At 41.9% G+C, this 11100-nt stretch overlaps 1 long non-coding RNA gene across 1 annotated transcript; it reads left to right on the plus strand.

Moving 5' to 3' along the window:
• Positions 1 to 5438, plus strand: LOC121146676. Its single transcript, XR_005882238.1, has 3 exons — positions 1 to 230; positions 3646 to 3790; positions 4947 to 5438. It is a non-coding gene; the product is annotated as an uncharacterized LOC121146676 (long non-coding RNA).
• The last annotated feature ends 5662 nt before the right edge of the window (positions 5439 to 11100 follow it).

Here is an 11100-nt window from a genome sequence, read left to right on the forward strand (position 1 = left end):
AATGTATTTCAGCTCTGACTTCTGTTTCCTGAACTGCAAATGCTGTGTGTCAGATTCGCAAACTAGTCCTGCATTCAAGTCATTCACCATTTTGTTCTCAGAGAAAAGAGTTGAAGTATTTTAAACACTCAACAGCACTGTAGCTGATGTTCTAATGAAGCAAAACACACTGTGGGCTCAGAGGAAGACTTCGCTGTGCATTTACGAGTTTATCGCATCTCTGGGTTTCGGTAATACTATTTTCTATCCTTGGCAGTTGTTTTTGGACTGGTAACTCCTTGCATTTTATCCTCTCTGGGCTTTAGTCCATGGAGTTTGAAAGGACATCATCTCAGCTTGTTTCTGGAAGATGTAACACAAATTGAATCACATGCGTCTTGGTTCTAACGTACCTGTCACAGCTTAACTAACAGTCTTGAGCAAAGTCTTACTCCTGCAGGCATTTCTCTGGCACGAGACGATATGACCGGAATCATTGGGACAGGGCTTATTTAAAAATGTTTCCTAAGAGTTGTTCTGTTTTGAGTAGGCTTTGTTAATGCGATGAAACTGATCTGTAAGTCCATGCATCACTCGCATACATATGTTTTATATGGATTTTAAATTTCTGGGGAGTTCCCAAATACTGATGAAAAGGCCCTTGGTGATAACATAGCAGGCTTTCCATGACAAGGTTTTCTCTCAGAGCGTTGTTCATTTCTTAACATGGTTTGAGAACAAAATAAAAGACATGCTATGTTTAGGAATGTTTTAATCATTGAATCCATTCCACGAGTAAGAATCTATTTGCGGAATGACTCAGACCATCCATCTATTTAGTTGATAGCTGTCAGAAAGCCTGTGTGACCCCAGCCGCCAGGGGCTGCTTCCAGAGCAGATTTTGGTAACTACCCAGCTCAATTGCCAGCCCTTTGGGAAATTGCCTGTCAGAATTTTCTTATTTGTTTGGTTCCTGTTTTCCTTATTCCCTCGTGGAGAGTTACTTATGGCTTCTTTTAACCATTCATCAAGTAATAGTGTATAATCAGATTTTTACATGTGTGGAATAAATATTTAATTTTCCTTTTTTGTGTTCTTTAAGTTCTTTTGGACTGTGGCTGCAAGTTTGTAATCAGTTTTGATTTTGCCCATTAATCAGCCTTTCCCTTCTAATATTTTCTTTTCCTTGTTTCTGAGATACTGAAATGTGAATGTGTTCTCCGGATCGTACACAGGTTATTAATCCATTATCTCGTCTTATACAAACCCAAATATTTGCCTTACTTTTGGCTTGATTACTAAAAATTATTATAAATGTACCCTACATTTTCAGAATCTCAAACAATACTCTACTATTGGTTTCTGCTTTCCAGGATTTAGAAATGCATATGATTTCCAGACCTTAGATTTTCTTTTTTTTCATATTATTATTATTATTTATTGTTAATAACATTGTATTATGTGATACAGTTTTATAGGTACTGGGATTCCCCCCACTCTTCCCATAACCCTCCCCCCATGGTGGATTCCTCCACCTTGTTGAGTAACCACAGTTCAAGTTCAGTTGAGATTCCTTTGTTGCAAGCATATACCCAGCATAGAGTCCAGCATGTTATTGTCCAGATAAGTTCAATGGCTTCTTGGGTAGACCTTCTCTGCAGACCTTAGATTTTCAAATTGCTTTTTCATATGCATCTGTTTGATTCCTCTCTTTAATTCTAGTGCTGTGTTTATATTGAGGTATGTTCCCATTGTTTCTAACATTTTTCAACTTAGTATCAAGTTCAAACAATGAACAGATTTTTACTTGCTTGTATTTCATATGTATACTTAAGAAGTACTATAACTCAGATGTATGGTTTCAAGAACAACAGTATTGTGATTAATTTTCAAATTAATCATCAATAAAAAGAAACCATTATTGTGGCTTTTAACAGGCATTATTTTCTTGGGACAGTTTTGTCCCCTTAATTATACCTTGCCTAGCTGTACCATCAGTTTGTGTTCTTCTGAGTATATGCCCACTGATGACAGATACATGCTGGGATTAAAGTTTTGCTATACATAATCCACACATAAATATTTGATTGCAAAGAAAACTGAGGCTAGCTCAGCCACTGATCATTACCTATTATAACTTTCACTGTTGACTTTCATCTCTATATTTACCGTGTCATAACACCAATTATCTAAGTAAAAGTTCATTTCCCATGCTGTAAACCATTTACTCGTTTTTAAGAATTATTTATTCATCTGAAAGGCAGCATGTCAGGGCAGAGAGAAAGAGCGAGGGGGAGAGAGAGAGAGCTGGGACTGGAGCAGGCTGAAGTCAGACACCGGAAGCTCCATTTGGTCCTCCCTGGCACAGGTTCGGGCAGTGAGCCAGTGCTTGTGCCATTACCTGCTGCCTTGCAAGAGCATCATCAGGAAGCTTGAGTGAAAACATGGAGTAATCGGCACTCATACCAGGATCTCTGAGAAGGGATACCCACATCCCAGGCAGCAACACAGTGCTGACACCCGCCAAACACTTTTTAATATTGGTATAAATGATAGTTGACTCAATTGATTGTTTCTGAATGATGGTGGTTTCTTGCAATTTGATTTCACTTTTACAAGCTTGGCTAACCCTTACGTAGTTGCTAGTTTATCTCCAGATAACCAATCAAATTAATCTCATGTTAAGTAATTAAAGTACAAAGCTAAGTGGATTTCATTGACTGGGATACTGAATGTCCACTTCAAATCTGCCCATTTGTTCCCACTCACATTTCAGTGCCATTCCTTGCAGAGCTTAACTAATATGATTAAGTTGGTGTCTTACAGGTTGTGTTCTGCAAGATAGATGGATTCTACAATTGGTTTCAGCCTTTGAATGCCAATAATTTTCTACCAAGGGTGTTTCTTAAAACAAAACTTATCAAGCAAGGATTTTCTCTTCAGACTGCAATACATATTTTTATTAAGCTAAAGTCATCTTACAGAAATAAGTACAAACACGCAGGTGGAGTCACCCATGCAAGCATTGCTTTTTAGCTAACCAGTGAGTTTCTCAAAAACAATCTGTTCTTTTACTTCTATGTCAACATGGGTAAAATACTTGTCTGGGAGCAGGCAATAGAACATTATCTCCATGGATGGCCACGGTCAGAAAGGGCCTTTAGAGGGGTAGCTGAAGATAATCAAAGAGAGTGTGAAGTTGGAGTCAGGAGTCTTGGGCAAGGAGGCCTACCCCTTGCTGGCCACGAAGCCTGGGATGTATCCAGGGCTTTACTTTCTTGACCCACAAAGCATATGGAAGAACAGATGACCTTAAAGTCTTCTTTCAGCTCATGAATCAGTGACTTTTAAGTGCCTTTGGTTATTTTAAGCAGGCATTACATGCTGACGTCATAGGTATGATAGGACTTTTCTTCTGATGAACTTCCAGTTCCCTGTTCTAAACCAGAATATTGACCTTAAATTACTTTCCTTCAATTTAGTGTTTCTTTTTCAGAAAACATTTCTTAAATCATTTTTCATGTATCAGGGACTGCACAAAGTCCCAGGGTATCCAAAATCAATGAGATGTGTTTCCTGTCCACAAAGCAGGAAGTAACACAGCAGAGCAATGAATGAAGTGACACTATAGAGTTCTAAGGAGAGTTCATTAATTCTGTTTTGCAGGTATCCTGATTAGAAGGGAGTGGCATTTGACTAATTCTGGAAAGATGTGTTTGCTAGATGGAAAACAGGGCTGAAGAAGGCATCTGAAGTTCCGAGAGATGGAAGTCACAGCGAGTGCAGAATGACAAGTACGACAATGTCAACAGTTGAGTACCTTTTCAAGGTGGATTTCCAGAGCTGAATCAAAGGAATCGCATAATGCATAGGACTGGGCATTGACCAGAAAGAAGAATGGGTGGGAAAGGCTTAGATGTAGGCTGAGGAATTAGAGTTAAAGGTTGCCAACTGTGCTTCTCAACCTTCTCCATAAATGGAAAAATAATTTATAGCATTTTTTAGCTAATTTATGTTGAGATATGAGTGCGCATCTACTCATAATTGTTGGGTAAGACAAATAGAATATTAGTGTCTATTTTTTGAGTATTTACTATGTATTAAATGTTACATAAAATGTCTTAGTCCAGTATATAGTTAGCAGATTTTATCAACATCCTTTTTGGCTTTTTTTTTTTTCTGAAAAGTTATCTCAGCATAACATTTGCACAAAAAACTTTTGTTTTTATTATTTTTGTTTGGCTGTAAGACGATGAATCATACACAGAGCTGATTCATTTTTTTAATTTACAGATACATTTTAACAATAGTATTTTCTTTACATATAGACTAGCACATTTAATTTCAAGCTCCCAAATCCAACTCTTTCAGTCTGTTGAAAGGGTTTAAGGAAATGATGGCTCAAGAAGTGACTTCAAAGTTCTGGATTACTTTGAATCAAGACCTAATCACATATCAGAAAGAATGATAATTTATTCAACTTTGTCTCTGAGCCTCAGCTTTCTCCTTGGACAGTTTTGGAGTAGGGCAAGAACTGTGCGTCAACTTGGATTCAGCAACTCTCCTTTGAGCCATCTAGCTAAGACATTAATTATTCTAATGTAAGAACTTCTGCTTTTTTTTTTTGTTGGCAATTGGCATGCAGTTTTCATTAGCACTTGGCATGCAGCAGAATATGTTGATGAGGCCCAAGACATGAAGAAATACGTTCCTAATGGGCATCTTGATGACTGTGGCTGCATCCAAGAAAGATGTTGTCTGTGTAATGCTCAGTGCTTCTGAGAAATCATCCTTGCTGGCATGGCTACCTTTGTTCATTTAATCATTTCGGTGTTTTAAAATGTCAAAATATTGGCATTTGCAGCTCCCGTCATCTATACTACACTCAGAATATTAATTTCTGAAGCTTGGTCTAACGCAACAGCTGATGTATAAGAAAACCAAACTGATTTTCTGTATTTTTCTAGGATTCTCTTCTGACATGACCAAGCTCTGGGTTGGCACTAATATCGCCCTCACAGTCCTCCTGAACCTCCTGCTTTCCCAAGGAATAAACCCACCGTGGCGCAGCTGCAATTGTAAGCTACATGGACTTGTAACTAATTTTTTATGCTACTCTTTTCCTCTGTTGACTATCAATGCCACATTTGTAGGAACTGTGTTCCAATGTCTGCCTTTGGGTTTCTCTCCAATTGAAAGACACAACATAAACGTTGTAGTTAAAATGATGCAAGTGAAATCCCAACTGCTACTTTCTTTCTCTGGAAATTGGGGCGAGGTATTTAAGTTCCTTGAATTTTTAAAAATGAGGATAATAATACCTGTGTCCAGGATGCAAAAAATAAAATAGTTCCTTCTTCAATCCAACTCACACATACGTAAAGAGAGCTCATTACCTATTCGTAATTCCAAGTATTACTGTATTTGCTACTAACAAAATAAAGGTGAAAAAGGCATGACTTTGCTCTAAAAATTTTATAATTTGGTGGAAGACATAGACTAGGAAAGAAACAACTGCAGTGTCATTCTCGAAGGGTGAGTAGGGAGTCATTAGCACAGGGGTTCTAAGGGTTGGGGTGGAGGCGGTGGGATTTGAGGTAGAAGAGGTGTGTGCAGTGCCTTGGAGCCAGAGTAGGCGGCAAGTCCCTGTCACAGAGAGAAACAGGCACGAGCTCAACTGCAGGGCTCTGCTGGAGATGTCAGGATCTCGAGGAATGTAGGCTCAGACGTGTGCTGTGGACCCCGTCTCTTCCCCGGACATGGGTGGAGTGGTTTGTGAGTCCAAGAAATCAGACCAGTGAAGAGGCTGTAGCCCAGAGTGACCATGGCCCAAGCAATAGGAACTGAAGTGGGAACAGGACAGAGAAAACCACTGAGCGAGACTGAGGAGTCAAAAAAGGCGGGCATGTGAAGGGAACAAACAGGTTGGAAGGGAGGAAGCAGAAATTTCAAGGGGAAATGCACAGAATTTTAACTTGGGAATAATGGTGTTCTTGTCTGAGATAAGGCTACAGATGAGAAGGGAAATGAGGGTCCTGCCCTCAGAGTGCATTGTTGCTCTTACCATGGGAATTGGGTGGGTGGGTTATTGAGAGAGTGTGGCACCTCCTCTTCTTCTTTCCCTCTTTGTGCATGTGTGTGATGTCTTCCACCACTGTGACGGCCCCCAACTTGAACTTGTGGCTTTCCATTAAGTAGCAGAAAAGAGGCAGAGCCCGTTCTGTGGCAACATAGGAAAATTTGACTTCATTGTGTTGAGTTCATGTATGTTTTGTCCCTCCTGAGTCTTTTTTTTTTTTCCTGAATATGAACATTTCTGTCAGGGTGATATCAACAATGATGAATTTTGTGGCAAAGATTAAACTGCATTAAGGCAATTTAATTTCTCATTTCATTTTCTTTATGGCATATTTAAATTTTCTCCCAATTGCTTCCACTTGCATTTGTATGTTGCTAACATTATTTCTATCAGGATAACATCTTTCTTGTGTACATTTTAAAATGAAGACTTGATTAATCAACTTGTCTTTGCCAAAGTTTTATGGATGACAGCTTTTCCATAGTGAGTTTCTTTTTAGCTCTTCTGTATTTATCATGTCAAGTTTACCATGTTGGGGAAAGTGTTTGGCCTGCAGCTAAAGTTATCTGTTTGGGATGTCCACTGTCCTATCAGAGAGCCTGGGTTTAAGCCCAATTCCAACGTGCAGTATGCACCCTGGGAGGCAGCAGGTGGTAGCTCCAGTGGTTTAAGCCACATGGGGTGTCTTGCTTGAATTCCAAGGGGTAAGGATCACCACCCTAGTCTTGCCCACAGATGACATTTCCCCAAGCACTTGCGTTATTTTTGCTGCTTTCCCAGGTGTTATTAGCAAGCAGCCGGATGGGAGGAAGAGCAGGTGGGACTTGAACTGGGGCTTCTGCTGGCATTGCAAGTGACGGTTTAACTTACTGGAGCCCACAACATTGGTGCCATTTGTTTTCTTTTAATAGAGCAGAGACTCCAGCATGGGCAGATGCTGGTTGGTTGCAGGGGTGAGCGTGAACAGATGGTGTGGCTGGAATGGGATTGCTGAGGCACACGTTAAGACCCTAGTCCTTTCCAGCATGTCAGATCTGGCAGACATTTTGTGTCCTGAACCTCCATATCCCGCAGTTCCTCAGCAAGCACGTGTCCAGCAGAATGTCACCATTCTACGTCTGTCTCTGCTGTGATTTCCCAGAGATTTCTGATTCCTCACCCATGCCCTAGAGTTTTCTTCTGAACTGCCCTCATGGCTTGTTTATCACTCAACACAGTCGTCTGGCAAGGGGATCTTATCTTTGCTCTTAATCTCTTGGATGCTACTACTTGGATAAAGTCCTGTTTTGATACCACGGTTTGCCAGCTGTGAGGTAGGGCTTACTCCCTCTGCTGAGAACCAACACCCACAGGTCCCACCAAACCAGATCAAACCCTCTCCTATGACCCTGCACTTTCCGTCTGCTCTGAGACCTCCACCAAGCTGCAACAAAGCTGGGATGCTCCGCAAGATGGGAGCAGTCACTGACACAGACAGACTGCGGGGGGCTCCGGAGAGCTCACCTGACATCACCGTATCTTTGAGCTCATCTCAGAACCAGGTGCTCTTGGAGACAAGGGGGACTAAAACATGAAGAGACATGGCTCCAGTCATCAGGGAGCTCCTGGCACAGCAGGTGAGTGAATTATTGTTGCAACACTATGTGCAAGGTGGGCACAGTGAGGAGCCAACTAATCCAGGTAAGCAGAGGCAGGAAGACTGCTCCTGATCCGCCCCCCATAGAATCATTAGCAATCTTGTTAGGTTAGGTGAACCTCTGAAGCGCCCTCTCCTTTGTCTCATGTCATTGCTTCATTTGCCAGTTCACACAGCTCCAAAGGTTAACTTTGTTTTATGGTGCTGGACAAATTCCAGGCCTGCAATTTACCTTACCTTAAAGAAAACTTGTCTGCTTATGTCATAGCCAACCTCAGCCACCAGATCTCTAGGACATGGAAGAAAGGACGTTCTGTCTCAATTCCTTTATATTTTTAGCAGATATCCCTTCTGCCCTGTTCTGCCCTGAACATTTTTTGGTTTTGCTTTGTATTTCTGTCTTCAGGACAAAGTGCAGGACAGTTGAGTCGGCTGCTCTGGAGTCTGGTGTGTTTGCTTGACCTCTAGGGGACTGGGTTCTGGGCACGTGATTAAAATGAAAATGGGCTGAGTGATCACAGTTCGGCATCCTTCCCTCCGACACACTCTGAGTCTCTGTGGTTTTCTCACCCGGCTGGCTCCTGGTTCCCCTGATGTTTGTTGTCTGTAACTTTCACACTGGTGTCCCATGGGGGTAGGCACCCTACAGAGAGAGGGCGCATGGAGAGCCAGAGGGAAAGTCAGAGACTCCTATGCTTGTTTCCCTGTTGAGCCTCTGTTGTCCTTTGAGCCAGAGAGTGTTTGCCTAGATTGTGAAAGAAACACAAATACTGGGCATGAATCACCCTGCAGACTGACTTGTGAAATATACTACATGAAACTGATCCACAAGCACCAACCTAGTGTGGATTTGGGTGTCCACTAGGGTGGGCTCCTGGGAGATAGGGCAACAAGCTTGCACTCCTGCCCAGTGCTCTCTGTCTCCCCATTGTGCCCTGTAGTTCTGCAATCTTGTGCTCTATCAAAGAATGGGCAGGGTCTGTCTCGTGGAGGTTCACATCCGGTGTCCCCCAACCCCGCAGGTTCTTGTCTTCACAGCCTCTGCATATACCCCATTTTTCTTCTCTGTTTCTCTGCAAGCTCTTTGGAGCACAAGCTGGTGCAAGGCTGCCTCCTGGGCCCTCTGTGCGGAAGATGTGAGAAAGTGTAGATACCCCAAGTGGTCTGTCTCCTCCGCCCGTCCCTTCCCAAGGGCAGGACTTGGGGGAAGCAGGGACTGTTAGGCAGAAAGGCTTTTATGCTCTACTTCCGGCATTATCTCCCGAGGTGACTGCATGCTCAAATAGGGAGCAGGGCAAGGAGGGACTCTGGTCAGTGCCTCACAGTGGACTCTTGTTACACAGGCAAGAGAGAGTAAAGAAGAGAAACGCCCCCAAACAACTAGAACTGCCAGAACAAATATTTCCAAAATATGTAATATACATCTGTGGGTGTATATATGTAAACATTTCCAAGTTGTAAAGATTTCTGGCAAACTTGAGGCAGAGGCTCTGAAGGGTGAGGGGTGTATGTGAGTTGGGGACAGAGGGATCCTCTGCGCAGCTTCTCATGTCTGGTCTCTTGTCACTCCCTGCAAGCCACTCTTCTTGGACCACATTGCCTTCCTTTTTTATTCGTTCTTTTTTACCCCTGCCATTGACCTTCACTCTTGCCCTTCCCCCATCCTTGGAAAGCTGATGGTGCAGCAGGCTGGCTACTCTACTGTCAGAGCATGGTCAGAGGCCCACATGCCTGGGTTCAATTTCTTCCAGTAAATTTGCTGATATAAGATACTACCTTTAAGTTGCTGCATGAGATGATTCTATTGCTTTTTAAAATTTAATTTATGGGGCTAGCATGGTTGTGCAGCTGTTCAAGCCTATGCTTGCAATGCTGACATCTCATGAGAACACAAATTCAAAGCCTGCCTATTCCATTTCCCATCTGGTTCCCTGATAATACACCTGGGAAAGCACTGGATGATGGCCCAAATCCTTGGGCTCCTGCCACCCATATAGGAGACATGGATGGAATTCCTGGCTGCTGACTTGGACTGCTGTCAGGTGTGGAGTGAATCAGCAGGTGGAATTTGTTTTTCTCTTTTCTGCCTCTCCTTCTATCTCTGTCATGCTTTCAAACAAATAAATAAGTATCTTTACAAAAAATTGATTTTACTTTTGAATATAATAATATTTATTTTATTCAAAAGTCAAAACTATGCAATTATGCCTAAGACACTCTTGCTCTCAGTTTGATGCTCTGTACTCAGCTCCCGGTCCAATGTGATTCAAAAAGTGTGGCTTGCAGGGAGCGACAAGAGACCAGGACCCCTGCATCCCCAACACACACACACACATCCCTCTTCCGCCTTTCAGAGCCTTTGCCTCAAGCTGCCTGTAGGTAACTCATTTTGAGTCTGCTTTATTCTTCCAATATTCTTTTAGAAAAGCAAAGACATGTGTCAGCATATCGTTATGTGTACTATATGCATGTGTGTGTGCATGGATGTATTCCTTCAGTATTTATTCTTGCAAATATGCACCTACAAAGGTTGCCCAGTGATGCCCTTCATTTGTCTCTTACTTTCATGGCTGACATTTTATTGCAGAGGGCACTCTTTTTTGATGTTTAGACAGTTCCTTGTGCTTCCTCAATGCTGAGTTGATAGGACCATGTGGATCTGTCATAGTTTATGATTCCCCTCTCAGTAAGCATTTGGATCTGCTGCTGTACATAAAGTCACAGAAATGCTCTTTCACATTTGTCAATGATATAAAACCACCAGCACTTTGAGGAAACTATTTTTGTTATTACAAGATAAGCATTGCTTACCCAAAATGTTTGGCATGAAAAGTGTTTCAGATTTCAGATACATTTTGGATTTTGGAATACTTGCATTTATATAATGAGGTTTATTGGGAAGGGACCCATGTCTAAGCATGAAATTCATTTGTTTCATGTCTGCTTTGCACAACAGTGTGAAGATAAGATTATACAGTATCTTTAGTAGGTTTGAGTGTTGATGGGGGCCCATTGCATGAAGTTGGCCATGGAATTTTTGACTGTAGGCATCATGTTGGTGCTTAGAATGTTTTGGATCTTGAAGATTTTGAGTTTCAGATTTTTGCATTAGGATGCTGATCCTCTCAATAGCTGTATTAGGCTTTATAAATGTTGGTTGCAAACACCGTTAGGGATACTATTTGAAAAACTGTTTCTAGAACTAGTAGGTGGAGTGATGGCTTCCTGCCCACATGGATGAGGAATCTGATACATTTTCACAGTTTTTTTCCAGCCAACAATACAGCCTGGTATTGCTTGAGAGCAGACATCAAGGGAGCATAGGACAAATACAAGATCCCGAGCTGTGGAGGGAGGGGTTAAGGGAGAAAGATCAGGATGGAAAAAATGTGAACACTGCTGCACA

The sequence above is a fragment of the Ochotona curzoniae genome, unplaced genomic scaffold (assembly GCF_017591425.1).
Source record: "Ochotona curzoniae isolate NIBS_2020 unplaced genomic scaffold, NIBS_Ocur_1.0 scaffold_4505, whole genome shotgun sequence".
Lineage (NCBI taxonomy): Eukaryota > Metazoa > Chordata > Mammalia > Lagomorpha > Ochotonidae > Ochotona > Ochotona curzoniae.